Source organism: Coregonus lavaretus (assembly GCF_964263955.1).
Source record: "Coregonus lavaretus genome assembly, chromosome: 34".
Lineage (NCBI taxonomy): Eukaryota > Metazoa > Chordata > Actinopteri > Salmoniformes > Salmonidae > Coregonus > Coregonus lavaretus.
This window is the reverse complement of record NC_140021.1, coordinates 22,591,547-22,607,394: the sequence shown is the minus strand read 5'-3', so window position 1 is coordinate 22,607,394 and position 15,848 is coordinate 22,591,547. Positions and strand designations below refer to the sequence as shown.

At 43.5% G+C, this 15,848-nt stretch overlaps 1 protein-coding gene across 1 annotated transcript in view; it reads right to left on the bottom strand.

The window, feature by feature from the left end:
• Positions 1–15,848, bottom strand: part of LOC311109409 (zinc finger protein 438-like) — a 92,360-nt gene that overhangs the window by 25,755 nt on the left and 50,757 nt on the right. The window contains exon 2 of the mRNA XM_084152272.1: positions 7,318–7,418. The gene's annotated coding sequence lies outside the window, so the exon portion shown is untranslated. The remainder of the gene's footprint in view (positions 1–7,317; positions 7,419–15,848) is intronic.

Here is a 15,848-nt window from a genome sequence, read left to right as displayed (position 1 = left end):
AACACAAAAGAACTGTCAATCTCCCTCGGCCTGGGGCTCCATGCAAGATCTCACCTCGTGGAGTTGCAATGATCATGAGAACGGTGAGGAATCAGCCCAAAACTACACGGGAGAATCTTGTCAATGATCTCAAGGCAGCTGGGACCATAGTCACCAAGAAAACAATTGGTAACACACTACGCCGTGAAGGACTGAAATCCTGCAGCGCCCGCAAGGTCCCCCTGTACAACAAAGCACATATACAGGCCCGTCTGAAGTTTGCCAATGAACATCTGAATGATTCAGAGGAGAACTGGGTGAAAGTGTCGTGGTCAGATGAGACCAAAATGGAGCTCTTTGGCATCAACTCAACTCGCCGTGTTTGGAGGAGGAGGAATGCTGCCTATGACCCCAAGAACACCATCCCCACCGTCAAACATGGAGGTGGAAACATTATGCTTTGGGGGTGTTTTTCTGCTAAGGGGACAGGACAACTTCACCGCATCAAAGGGACGATGGACGGGGCCATGTACCGTCAAATCTTGGGTGAGAACCTCCTTCCCTCAGCCAGGGCATTGAAAATGGGTCGTGGATGGGTATTCCAGCATGACAATGACCCAGAACACACGGCCAAGGCAACAAAGGAGTGGCTCAAGAAGAAGCACATTAAGGTCCTGGAGTGGCCTAGCTAGTCTCCAGACCTTAATCCCATAGAAAATCTATGGAGGGAGCTGAAGGTTCGAGTTGCCAAACGTCAGCCTCAAAACATTAATGACTAGGAGAAGATCTGCAAAGAGGAGTGGGACAAAATCCCTCCTGAGATGTGTGCAAACCTGGTGGCCAACTACAAGAAACGTCTGACCTCTGTGATTGCCAACAAGGGTTTTGCCACCAAGTACTAAGTCATGTTTTGCAGAGGGGTCAAATACTTATTTCCCTCATTAAAATGCAAATCAATTTATAACATTTTTGACATGCGTTTTTCTGGATTTTTGTTGTTGTTATTCTGTCTCTCACTGTTCAAATAAACCTACCATTAAAATTATAGACTGATCATTTCTTTGTCAGTGGGCAAACGTACAAAATCAGCAGGGGATCAAATACTTTTTTCCCTCACTGTATCTCAGATAGGGGGGATTGAGGCCTAAGAGAGTTTTATAAATAAGCATCAACCAGTGGGTCTTGCGACGGGAATACAGAGATGACCAGTTTACAGAGGAGTATAGAGTGCAGTGATGTGTCCTATAAGGAGCATTGGTGGCAAATCTGATGGCCGAATGGTAAAGAACATCTAGCCGCTCGAGAGCACCCTTACCTGCCGATCAATAAATTACGTCTCCGTAATCTAGCATGGGTAGGATGGTCATCTGAATCAGGGTTAGTTTGGCAGCTGGGGTGAAAGAGGAGCGATTATGATAGAGGAAACCAAGTCTCGATTTAACCTTAGCCTGCAGCTTTGATATGTGCTGAGAGAAGGACAGTGTACCGTCTAGCCATACTCCCAAGTACTTGTATGAGGTGACTACCTCAAGCTCTAAACCCTCAGAGGTAGTAATCACACCGGTGGGGAGAGGGACATTCTTCTTACCAAACCACATTACCTTTGTTTTGGAGGTTCAGAACAAGGTTATGGGCAGAGAAAGCTTGATGGACACTAAGAAAGCTTTTTTGTAGAGCATTTAACACAAAATCCGGGGAGGTGCCAGCTGAGTATAACAGGCAGTAGCTGAGACAGCAGATGTTCTGACTTTATATACTGCCCTCTTTGAGAGAGGTAGTTAGCAAACCAGGCCAAAGACCCCTCAGAGACACCAATACTCCTTAGCTGACCCACAATAATGGAATGCTCTACCGTATCAAAAGCTTTGGTCAAGTCAATAAAAAATAGCAGCAAAACATTGCTTAGAATCAAGGGCAATGGTGACATCATTTAGGACCTTTAAGGGTGCAGTGACACATCCATAACCTGAGCAGAAACCAGACTGCATACCAGAGAGAATACTATAGACATCAAGAAAGCCAGTCAGTTGATTATTGACAAGTTTTTCCAACACTTTTGATAAACAGGGCAAAACAGAAATTGGCCGATAACAGTTAGGATCAGCTTGATCTCCCCCTTTAAATAAAGGACGCACCGTGGCTGCCTTCCAAGCAATGGGAACCTCCCCAGAGAGGAGAGACAGGTTAAAAAGGTCAGATAGGCTTAGCGATGATAGGGGCTGCAACCTTAAAGAAGAAAGGATCTAAACCATCTGACCCAGATGGGGTCAAGTTTAAGGAGCTCCTTTAGCACCTCAGACTCTGTGACTGCCTGCAGGGAGAAACTTTGTAGCGGGGCAGGGGAACAAGAGGGAGGAGCATCGGGGCTAGTCGCATTAGAAGGGCTGGGAGATGAGGAAATGTTGGATGGGTAATGAGGCATGGCTGAGTCAAATAGGAATCCTGACTTAATGAAGTGGTGATTAAAGAGCTCAGCCATGTGCTCCTTGTCAGTAACAACCAGATCATCAACATTAAGGGACATGGGCAGCTGTGAGGAGGAGGGTTTATTCTCCAGGTCTTTAACCGTTTTCCAGAACTTCTTGGGGTTAGACCCACAGAGAGAGAACTTCTCCTTAAAGTAACTAACTTTGGCCTTCCGGATAGCCTGAGTGCACTTATTTCTCATTTGCCTGAACGAGAGCCAGTCAGCCTGAGTATGCATGTGCCGAGCCTTTCGCCAAATGGAATTCTTGAGGTGGAGTAACTCTGCCAGATCACGGTCGAACCAGGGGCTGAACCTGTTTTTAATTCTCGTTTTCTTTATGGGGGCGTGTTTGTTAACAATACCACTGAAAATATAAAAAAAAGAAGATCCAAGTGTCTTTGACAGAAGGGATCAAGCTGATTCTATACCAATTTACAGAGGCCAGGACATGAAGGAAGGCTTGCTCATTAAAGTTTTTTAGCAAGCGTCTATGACAAATCAGGACAGGTCCAATTAGGAACACAGGCTGTAAAACAGTGATCACTAAAGGTCATTACAGAAAACACCAGACTGATACCTATCAGGATTATTTGTGAGGATAACATCAAGGAGAGTAGCCTTTTCTGGCTGTTTGGAGTCATACCTTGTGGGATTGGTAATAATCTGAGAAATATTTAGGGAGTCCTATTGCTTTAGGACTTGGTCAGGTGGTTTAAGCATGTCCCAGTTTAGGTCACCTAGCAGGACAAATTCAGACTTAGTGTAATGGGCCAGGAGAGAGCTTAGGGCAGGTAGGGTACAGGCCGGTGCTGATGGTGGACGATAATACCCAGCAACAGTCAACAAAGATCTATTTGAAAGTTCAATGCTTAAAACCAGCAAATCAAATTGTTTGGAGACAGACAACTGAGCACTGAAGGTGTTCCTTGGTAAAGATTGCCACTCCACCCACTTTGGAAGATGTCTTGCCGAAAAAGGTTATAACCAGAAAGGTTAACATCAGCGTTCAAAACACTCTCTTAACCACGTCTCAGTAATGACCAACACATCTGGATTGGAGCTGTGAACCCACACTTTCAATTGATCAATTAAACCCATGCTTTTACAAGAGCAGAAATCAGTGAAACATATCAGAGCACAAGTCAGAATTGGGGCTAGCAACAGTAGACGGGCCAGGGTGTACATGCACATTTCCAGATATCATCAGCAGTAATAAAATCAGGGCACGGCAGAGGACAGGGAGAGCTCTGCAATGTTAATTTTTTATGACATTTGAATGTGCATCAGATGGCAACAAGATCATATTGTACAGCAATTTCATTAGGTAACATGAATACGAAGCCGGCAAGAGGTGGTTAGAATATGATGGGAGGCCAAGAGTCTGTGTACCCAATAGAGAGTCAGAGTCCCGAGTGTGGGAACAAACATAGTCTGTCCCACAGTTGGGTAAACAAGCAAGTTCATAGTCAACAAAGTCAACAAAGCACGAAGAATGATGGAGGCCACTGTGTTCTTGGGGACCTTCAATGCTGCAGAAATGTTTTGGTACCCTTCCCCAGATCTGTGCCTCGACCCAATCCTGTCTTGGAGCTCTATGGACAATTCCTTCGACCTCATAGCTTGGTTTTTGCTCTGACATGCACTGTCAACTGTGGGACCTTATATAGACAGGTGTGTGCCTTTCCAAATAATGTCCAATCAATTTAATTTACCACAGGTGGCCTCCAATCAAGTTGTAGAAACATCTCAAGGATGATCAATGGAAACAGGATGTACCTGAGCTCAATTTCGAGTCTCATAGCAAAGGGTCTGAATACTTATGTAAATAAGGTATTTATTAAATTTTTTCTGCTTTGTCATTATGGGGTATTGTGTGTAGATTGATGAGAATAAAAAATAAAATAAAATTAGAATAAGGCTGTAAAGTAACACAATGTGGAAAAAGTCCAGGGGTCTGAATACTTTCCAAAGGCACTGTATGTACATCTAAGTAGGGATAAAGTAGATAGATATAAACAGTGACAGCAGCGTATGTGTTGAGTCAAAAGAGTTAGTACAAACAGGGGTCAATGCAGATAGTTAAATAGTTAACCAATTGCTACCCGGACAAACTATTTAGCAGTCTTATGGCTTGGGGGTAAAAGCTGTTCAGGGTTCTGTTGGTTGCAGAGAAAAGAGTCTCTGACTTGGGTGGCTGGAGTCTGACTCCGGCTATGTTTGAGCACCTGTTTACAGATAAAAGCTTAGCTCAAATTACATACACTAAAACTCACAAAGCGACTAGGCAATCAGGATAGATAATAAACAGAGTAGCAGCAACGTATGTGGTGTGAAAGTGTGTGTGTGTGTGTGTGTGTGGCATCAATATGCATGTGTGTGTGTGTTTTGTGTGTGTGTATGTGTGAGTAGAGTCAGTGCAAAAAAGGGTAAATGCAATAGTATGGGTAGCCATTTGATTAACTGTTCAGCAGTCTTATGGCTTGGGGGTAGAAGCTGTTCAGGTGCCTTTTGGTCCCAGACTTGGCGCTCCGGTGCCACTAGCCGTGCGGTAGCAGAGTGAACAGTCTATGGCTTGGGTGGCTAGGGTCTTTGACAATTTTCCGGGCCTTCCTCTGACACCGCCTGGTATAGAGGTCCTGGATGGTGGGGAACTCGGCCCCAGTAATGTACTGGGCCGTCCGCACCACCCTCTGTAGCGCCTTGTGACTGAAGGCGGTGCAGTTGCCATACCAATCGGTGATGCAGCCAGTCAAGATGCTCTTAAATGGTGCAGCTGTAAAACCTTTTTGAAGATCTGAGGGGCCAATGCAAATTGTTTTCAACCTCCTGAGGCGCTATTATGCCTTCTTCATGACTGTGCTGGTTTGAGGACCATTTTAAGTCCTTAGTGATGTGGGCACCAAGGAACTTGAAGTTCTTGACCTTCTCCACTATAGCCCCGTCGATGTAGTCCACGATCAGCTCCTTTGTCTTGCTCACGTTAAGGGAGAGGTTATTTTTCTGGCACCACACAGCCAGGTCTCTGACCTCCTCACTGTAGGCTGTCTCGTCGTCGTCGGTGATCAGGCCTACCACCGTCGTGTCATCAACAAACTTGATGATGGTGTTGGAGTCGTGCATGGCCATACAGTCATGGGTGAACAGGGAGTACAGGAGGGGACTAAGCACACACTGGATTCAAAACGTATTTTAAATATTTCAAGGACTAACTGTATTTGTTTGAGCTTGCCTGGCGCAATGGAACCAATGGAATAGTCCAGAAACTGCAAACCCACACGTCTAGGCACTCCAATCAAATGCTGAAAAGTATTTGAAAATTAATCTAATACCACTTGAACCCAGGTCTGGTTAGTTAGCGCTGAACCAAAAACACAGTGCTCATTCCTGAGTTATAGAGAGAGAAAGGTGAAAGCCTGTCTGTCTCTCTTTTGTCTCAGCAGAGTTAGAAAAGGTTACTGCACTAATTCTTTGATGGGCATTAGAACCTGGGAAACATTGTCTGGCAGGATCAAAGGGAACCCTGGGTAATTACTGTAGTTACCTTCAGTGATGCTGTTAAATTAACCACACACACACACAGACAGACAGACAGACACAACCTTACCCTCACTAGCTAGTTTTAATGGGCTTCGAAAGAAGAGGCATAAAGCAGAGGGAAAACAGTGGCAGTGTCTCAATCGAGACAGCTATCTTCCTTTTCTTGTGTCCTTTCTTCAGCTAGCTTCCTTTCCTTGTGTCCTTTCCTCCATGACCCCCAACCTGTCATGGCCAGGACAGGAGAAGGCCATTGAGGATCAACTCATCCAGTCCTGTCAGCCATTACAGTACAGAGTTGATGAAAAGAGAAAATGGAGGAAAAGGGAGATAGATGGTAAAAGATGTGATCGCTTAGTTAGATTATCTATTTTTATAACGAGATCAATGATGGCTGAGGGATTTGACTCTCCTGGGATGAGGAGAGGAGGATCACACACAGGAGATGAGATGTGGATACGTTCGTTTGGCGCTCTTTTGCTCTGGCTGTCTGTGTAAACAGGACATGATAAGGAGCGAGGAGAGGAAATGGCAGGCTTTTGGGAGTTTCTCCCCCTTTACCTCGACAGATCTTTGTGATGCATGGAGAAGCGTTTAACCTGTCAATTTCCTATGATATAACAATATTCTGTGCAGGTCTATCTCAAACTAGGGCTGGGCTGTATACCGTATTTTACTATATACCGGTATTGATGCACGGACCGGTTTGGGTTTTTACTTACCTTCTATCACGGTATTTGAATGTTTGGTTTGTTAAATGTGATACGCTGTGTGTAATGTCAATTTTTATAGTTTACACCGCTACTGGAGTCATCTCTCTCCGCTCTCTTGCTCCATCCATGCTGCTGACCTGTTAGCCGCTAATGCTAATCACTAGTTAGCTGGCTAGCTAATAAATGTACTGAGTCAGAGTAAATGTAGCTAGTTATACAGCCTGGTACCAGTGATGGTGTAGGCCTGAATCAGCATGTTGTTTGTGCAACAATATCTTCTAAATCAAAGAGGAATAGGCGAAGTAGCTAAGAGAAAACATTGAATGTAGCCAAAGATTATATGGTCCCCTAGGATAGTTTTTTTGTGTTTAAGTTTAACTGAACATTATAAAACAATCAGAATTGAGAGAGACCGATTGAAATCACTTAGAATGTATGTGTTTCCAACCTAGGGTCATGCACTACTCAAAGCAAATTTAGAACTTTTATTATTCAAAAACATAAAATACCGTCAAATACCGTGTAAAATTCGAAAAATACAGTGATATTATGTTTTTGCCATATGGCCCAGCCCTATCTCAAACACGCAGAATAAAAAAAATAAAAAAATAAAAACATCATTACCAATGTGCTTGTTCCGTCCTCCTCCCTCTGTTGTGGCCCCTCCTCTCTCCCAGGGCCGGTGCCAGAGGTCTGCTCCTCTCCCTGACCCTCTCCACGGGCCCCTGGAACACAGTACATATAGGCTGAATGAAGCTAAATATACTACTGTAAAATCACATTATTTCTGACAGTCTTTTTAAGGCATCCATTAGACACAGATTGTGGTGACGCACGGCCGAGCGCCTGCTGCCCCAACATTAGCCAAAGGGACGTTTCGTTTAACATACCAGGCTACCAGCCAGGCGGGTGATTGGGGACCCCTGGCCACTCTGTCAGGCTCTATATTCAATAAACCAAGAGCATTCTACTGTGTAAATTATTCAGTTAACACACCTTATCCTCTTCAAACAACCTTGTTAGAGAACCTCAAGAGTGAAAAGCAGGATGAAAGGGAGGGGAAAAAAGACAAGGGAAGGAAAATAAGCAATACAACTCAGACACCATCATTCACCTGCAACTCAGCAAAACTCTGGGTACATCTCTAAGCTCTCGGAGTACTCAGCCAGAGAAGAGAGATAATTCACCCTGACACCTCCATTGTTTCAGAGTAACGGTAACACACGTGCGTGTGCACACAGACACACACACAGAACATTGTTTTCAGTACATATGTTATTTTTATTTTACCTTTATTTAACTAGGCAAGTCAGTTAAGAACAAATTCTTATTTACAATGACGGCCTACACCGGCCAATTGTGCACCGCCCTATGGGACTCCCAATCACGGCCGGTTGTGATACAGCCTGGAATCGAACCAGGGGTCTGTAGTGACGCCTCAAGCACTGAGATGCAGTGCCTTAGACCGCTGCGCCACTTGGGAATAATGGCTCTAGATCAGGGATTGGCAACTTTGATGGGGGTGGGGGCCACAAAAAAACGGAACTCATCATGAGGGGCCGCAGTGGCTCGTGGGTCTGCGTACCCACATCCATACAAATGTTTTATTTGTCCGCGGGCCTACATAAGGGAATGATGCCTCTGTTCTTCTGCAGTTTTAAAACACATAGAGAAATGCTTAAGTCAACCCATATGCAACATATGTACACTACCGGTCAAAAGTTTTAGAACACCTACTCATTCAAGGGTTTTTCTTTATTTTCACTATTTTCTACATTGTTGAATAATAGTGAAGACATCAAAACTATGAAATAACACATATGGAATCATGTAGTAACCAAAAAAGATTCTTCAAATAGCCACCCTTTGCCTTGATGACAGCTTTGCACAATCTTGGCATTCTCTCATCCAGCTTCACTTGGAATGGTTTTCCAACAGTCTTGAAGAAGTTCCCACATATGCTGAGCACTTGTTGGCTGCTTTTCCATCACTCTGCTGTCCGACTTATCCCAAACCATCTCAATTGGGTTGAGGTCGGGGGATTGTGGAGGCCAGGTCAACTAATGCAGCACTCTGTCACTCTCCTTCTTGGTAAAATAGCCCTTACACTTGTTGGAGGTGTGTTGAGTCATTGTCCTGTTGAAAAACAAATGATAGTCCCACTAAGCCCAAACCAGATGGGATGGCGTATTGCTGCAGAATGCTGTGGTAGCCATGCTGGTTAAGTGTGCCTTGAATTCTAAATAAATCACAGACAGTGTCACCAGCAAAGCACCCCCACACCATAACACCTCCTCCTCCATGCTTTACGGTGGGAACTACACATGCAGAGATCATCCGTTCACCAACACCACGTCTCACAAAGACACGACGGTTGGAACCAAAAATGTCCAATTTGGACTCCAGACCAAAGGACAAATTTCCACCGGTCTAATGTCCATTGCTCGTGTTTCTTGGCCCAAGCAAGTCTCTTCTTCTTATTAGTGTCCTTTAGTAGTGGTTTCTTTGCAGCAATTCGACCATGAAGGCCTGATTCACACAGTCTCTTCTGAACAGTTGATGAGATGTGTCTGTTACTTGAACTCTGTGAAGCATTTATTTGGGCTGCAATTTCTGAGGCTGGTAACTCTAATGAACTTATCCTCTGCAGCAGAGGTAACTCTGGGTCTTCCATTCCTGTGGCGGTCCCCATGAGAGACAGTTTCATCATAGCGCTTGATGGTTTTGCGACTGCACTTGAAGAAACTTTCAAAGTTCTTGAAATGTTCCAGATTGACTGACCTTCATGTCTTAAAGTAATGATGGACTGTCGTTTCTCTTTGCTTATTTGAGCTGTTCCTGCCATAATATGGACTTGGTCTTTTACCAAATAGGGCTATCTTCTGTATACCCCCCCTACCTTGATACAACACAACTGATTGTCTCAAACGCATTAAGAAGGAAAGAAATTCCACAAATTAACTTTTAAGAAGGCACACCTGTTAACTGAAATGCATTCCAGGTGACTACCTCATGAAGCTGGTTGAGAGAATGCCAAGAGTGTGCAAAGCTGTCATCAAGGCAAAGGGTGGCTATTTGAAGAATCTCAAATCTCAAATATATTTTGCTTTGTTTAACACTTTTCTGGTTACTACCTGATTCCATATGTGTTATTTCATAGTTTTGATGTCTTCACTATTATTCTACAATGTAGAAAATAGTAAAAATAAAGAAAAACCCTTGAATGAGTAGGTGTTCTAAAACTTTTGACCGGTAGTGTACATATGTTGCAGTATATAGGAAAGGAACACTAAACTTTAAACATACAGGGCCGGTTTCCCAGATACAGATTGAGCCTCGTCCTGGATTTAAAAGCTAGATCTATGGAGAATATCAATTAAAATGCTTTAGGGTTGGGCGGTATCCAGATTTCCATACCTTAATACCGTGCCTGTGCCATCGAGGGATATACGGTATTACCGGTAATGCACACAAGGGTGATATTTTTTTGGGGGTAAACAAAAAAAACAAACTAAAAAGACGTCACTTACCAGAATGCTAACAAAATTCTAACCAGTACTAAGGAATTCTCATAGCGGATGCTAGGTAAATGCTAATGAGCGCATGCAAACATTTACTACTAGGGCAGACAACCCAGCTCATAAAGTATCTCAAAGCGCAGTTTGCAGCACGCACAAAACAAATATTAGGCAGCAGGGATCTTAATCCAGGAGGGGATTGTCTCTGCTGCTATTACCAAGCTTGATCTTGCAAGCTAACATCAGCCACATAGCTAACATTTACATGACATTTACATTTTTCTTTACATTTTAGTTATTTAGCAGACGCTCTTATCCAGAGCGACTTGCAGTTAGTGAATGCATACGTTTCTTAAATTTTTTATACTGGCCCCCCGTGGGAAACGAACCCACATCCCTGCCGGCCAAACCCTCCCCTACCTTGGACGACGCTGGACCAATTGTGCGCCGCCCATGGGTCTCCCGGTTGTGGCCGGCTGCGACAGAGCCTGGACTCGAACCAGGATCTCTAGTGGCACAGCTAGCACTGCGATGCAGTGCCTTAGACCACTGCGCCACTCGGGAGTCATTAGCAAGTTAGCAAAACCCAGCTGGAGAGGATTTATTTGGCAGATCTTAGATAGTTAACTTAATAGTTAAGATATATAGCTGGCAAACAGTATTGAATTTCATAATTTCACTTGATCACCTCACTTAAGTTGCACTGCAGGAGTGACTCATCTCAGGAAGCTCCCATTTTGCTCGTTGTGCTTCTTTGTAAACAAACACACGTAACTGGTTCAAACCACTGTTTTGGGAAACCTTCATAAATGAACAATTATCTAACGGGCGAAACGATGAACGCGATCTGGTTGATCTATTACCATAATGCACTGGAAATATGCATATGCAGCTGGAAAGGTAAGTCTAGGCTCCAGTTTCAGGTATTGTGAGTAAGAAATGTCAGTCACATGGTAAACAAGCATTGTATCAATGTAACAGCGATAGGTTTAGGCTACTACATGTTACTCTAATTTTCCCTATACCCATCATTCCCTATACCCATCATGCTACAACCTAGCCTTAAAATGAAAGTTTACAACGTAGGTGCACACAGGTCGAGAGATAAATTTGAGGTGACAGACACTGACATATGCAATACTGCCATGCACACTCTTGCCTGCATCTAGCTGATCTAGGGTGTAATTATTAGTTCAATAGTTGCAAACATAAGTTTCTATTGGACAAATTCAGGTATGTTTATTACCGTTTCGTTCCATTTGCTTCCGTTTTTAAGAAATGTTTTTCAACTGAATCGGCGGAATGAATACACCCCTTATCACGCGTAAATACAGTTCACTTTCATAGCAGCCACGTTGTATTCCTTCTCGCATCTATGCACTCTCCTTCTCTCAGCTTTTCCATTCGCTTGTGGACTTCAATGCACAACACATCAGCCGTATGTGACAAGTCAAAACAACCTTTACAAGCCAAACCATATCATAACCGCTACACACAGCCTACATCGTTGTCACCATATTAGCTAAAGTAATGTCATAGTCAACATAGCAAATAGAACTAAAGCGTTAGTAAACCCGCTACAAACATGCAGTGACGTTACAGTGTACAGTCAGTAAGCAGTTTAGCACTGACACCGCCAGGCACTAGTGGCAATACATTTGTAAAACCAAAAGCTTACCTTGACTTGGAAGAGTTCCCGTGTTGTGTTGGATAGTCATAGCCAGCTAGCTAACATAGCATCCCTCTGTTTGAGCAGGGGCTAAACTAGCTAGCAGCATTTGCTAGCTAAGTAAGTGAAACTGAAAGAAAATGATGAAATCTCTATCTCTCTCTAGCTTCTCTTTCATTTTGGAAGAAATGAATTTGTTCAAAACTGTTCAACTATTGTCTTTCTCTTTCTTTGAGTCAACTACTCACTACATTTTATGCACTACAGTGCTAGCTAGCTGTAGCTTATGCTTTCAGTACTAGATTCATTTTCTGATCCTTTGATTGGGTGGACAACATGTCAGTTCATGCTGCAAGAGCTCTGATAGGTTGGAGGACGTCCTCCGGAAGTTACTGTGTACATCTATGGAAGGCGGGTGAGAACCATGAGCCTCCTAAATTTTGTATTGAAGTCAATGTACCCAGAGCAGGACGGAAGCTAGCTGTCCTCCGGCTACACCATGGTGCTACCCTACAGAGTGCTGTCGAGGATACTGTAGACCGTCATTGCAAAACAGTGTTTTAATCAATCATTTGGTGACATTAATATATTTAAAATATAGTTTGATCTAAAAAGGATAACTTTTTAAATGTTAATCTGAAATTCACTGAGGAGAATGGTCCTCCCCTTCATCCTCTGAGGAGCCTCCACTGCGGTATATACTCTCTTTCCACAGTACAGAAAGTCCTTGAAGAGTAATATGCATGTTCTTTCCACAGACAGAGAGAGAAAGAGAGAGAGAGAGAGAAAATAACCTTGAAAAGAGCGAGAAAGAAAGACAGAGAGAGAGAGAGAGAGAGAGAGAGAGAGAGAGAGAGAGAGAGAGAGAGAGAGAGAGAGAGAGAGAGAGCTAGTCCCAGGGCTGTGAGGCTTTAAGTCAACTGACCGACACTCCTCATTATCAACTCACACAGTACGAATTGGAGCTAACAGGCTTTGGCCCCGGCAGAGAGGCCCATGAGACAGTGTGTGTGAGACATTGTGCTGAGGAGCAGTGAAAGGGGTCAGCTCTTAAACCACAATCCTTTCCAAATAGCCTCTCAGGCTTTGTAGGATGACCGGAGCATACTTCTGACAGCTACTACCCAAGTAGCTAATATAATTTCCACACACTAAAATACTGCTGTGTGTACTTCGCTATTGGTTAGTGGCGCAAGGTTGCTACAGTATGTACAGAAGGAGGTAAAAAGTTATGCTACTGGTGTTTTATATATTCTATGACATTACATTTTATGTACCAAGATGTTCAAATAAACAGTTAAAACTTCCATTCTGTTTTTCCTCCCACCATCCCATGCAGCTATCAGGTTCATCTTCCCTCCACAGGGCTGGGCTGGCATTTACATTGCCACTCCCTCCCTCCACCATCACCATCCAGACCAGGGCTGTAACCAGTAACCTTGCAATGTAAATTATTACATTTGTGATTCAAGCTTTCCACTTCAAACATGCTGTTTATACAGGCCCTTGATATAGCGAGAGATAAAGAGCAACGGCTAGAGCCATAGAGATGTGTGTTTTCCTCTGTTTTGTGTGTTTTCCTGGGGGTGTTGAATGTCATTAGCCTACGCCGAGGCTTTGTGTGTGTATGTTATTCATAATGGCATTCTATCTACATACTACAGGGCCATGCCTCTCGTTCTGCTAGCTTATAAACTCAACATCAACTCAGCCGCAGGGCAGTGGAATGGCAATGGCATATGTGGATTTGAATTCAAAATGATTAAGTTTCTTTAGATGGAGGTGACAGAGGAAATGGATTGCCTTTTGTTTTATAGATTAAATGAATCTAAAAGCTCCTGAAACCATTTTCACTTCAGTTCCATTTTACTCACAAATGTAGATTGGTTAACTGATTAAAGTCCAAACTGTTTGGTTCACCATCTCTGACTGCATCCCAAATGGAACCCTATACCCGGCCCCTGGTCAAAAGAAGTGTACAATATAGGGAATGGGGTGCCATTTGGCACACAATCTCTGGTTATTAAAAAAATTACTTGGTCCGACCTTAGTCCCCTGATGTTAGTTTTATGCTATAGCACAGATCATTTCATCTTGTCATTGTTTTCATTATCAAACAAAATGGCCCATCGGCAGGTGGTCCAAGCTCCCTTCCCTCACCTGTCATGCTAAAGTCTTAAACTTGGAGACAAAAACAAAGAGCAAGGTGTTTTTTTGTAAAATCACATACAGCTGCACCGTACCACCGAATCCCAAATTAACCTCGACCACATGAAAACCTGCCGTCTCCATTTCGGGTAGGGGAGGAAAATTACACCCCTCCACTCCGTGCCTTGGTATAAAACCTCAATTAGAGCACAGCAGTGATGTCACCAGTGAGAGAATAAGGGGTTCTGTTGTTGCCAAGGCAGGGTGCTTCACTAAATAGACTCGCATCTAAAAACACCTCTAAAGTTAGTTTGTTAACTTTGTGTGTAGAGGGCTAGTGTAGGCCAAGCCTTGGCTTATGGGTAGTTCAAAGAAAGTTGTTCATCCCATCCAACTGGCAAGAACTGGCCTGTCATGCTGCCTCACATGGTGACACAACGTACAGTTCAAATGTAATCATTCAATCACCACCATTTGGGCTCCTACTACTAGGCCTAGTCTACATGTTTAGCCCTGTGTATATAAAAAACTTGGTATGATACACACACACACACACACACACACACACACACACACACACACACACGTATGCACACACACTCCGTTTGACCTGCTCTGATCCTACTGGAGACGAGTGGGAGAGTCCTGGCTGGCTCCTGTCTGTCTCTCCTCTCTACTTCTGCCCCCATTTTAACCCTATATTAACAACTACTAGAATACACATACACAGGCCCTGTATTAGTAAGGCCTCTCACACTGCCCACCATGCTGTACTGTGCTGGGCATTCAGATATTTTCTTTCCACATTGCATTTTCTAGCACAGCTTGGCTCTCTAGAAGCGAACAGAACTCACCCCATAACATATCCCGTCCCATATGTGTGAGAGCTATATGAGAAAAGAAAGCAGGGTGGCCCTATATCGTATCATACTAACTGAATAGAGCATGGCTGTGTCCCAATTGGCACCTTATTCATTAGTGATGGGAAGAAAAAAGAAATCGATAGTTACATATCGCAATTTTATTTTTGGATATTATATATCAATATTTGACTCCAAGTATCGATTTGTAAAAAAAAAGATATATGTTTTGCTACAGTAGGTAGCAATTGCTAGCACTAGTCGGCTGTACCGGAGCCAAAACTCCAGTATTTTTCATCCTAAAGCTTGTTCTCCATCTTCTTTTTAAATAGTGAGCCAATTTGTTTTCAGTACTTTTATTTCCATGACTGATCAAAACTCGTTTTCTCATGGCTCTCGTCTCTCTGCAGCAGACATATGGTGAGCAATATGTTTGGAACATCAAATCGCAATATCGAATTGCAATACATACAGAATCGAGAGAATCGCAATACGTATCGGCACCTAAGTGTCGTGATAATATCGTACCATGAGGTCCCTGGCAATTCCCAGCCCTATTCCCTATGGTGCACTACTTTTTCCCAGAGCCCATAGGGTCCACCTGCCATGGTTGAGCGAGAGACACAGTTCAACTGTTCAGCCAGGGACAACAGAGACTGCTCGCAAGTGCCAGCAGCGTTCCTTTCCTTCTCTTTGTGACCGACGGGAGAAAAGTAGATCCACAATGTGTGAATACATTGGAGCTGTGAGCCACTTCTAACCAGAGTAACAGTACTGTGTGTCAAGAAGCAAGCTGCTCAGTGCCTACAGAAGTCAACCAGGGGGAGGCATTTTATTCTTACATTGAAAAACAGCAGTAGACTCACTAAATATGTACAACCCAATAGGTTGGTACAAAAGAAAACGTTGAAAAGATTGAAACAACTCACACAGGTGCAAACCCAGAGACACAGATACTCT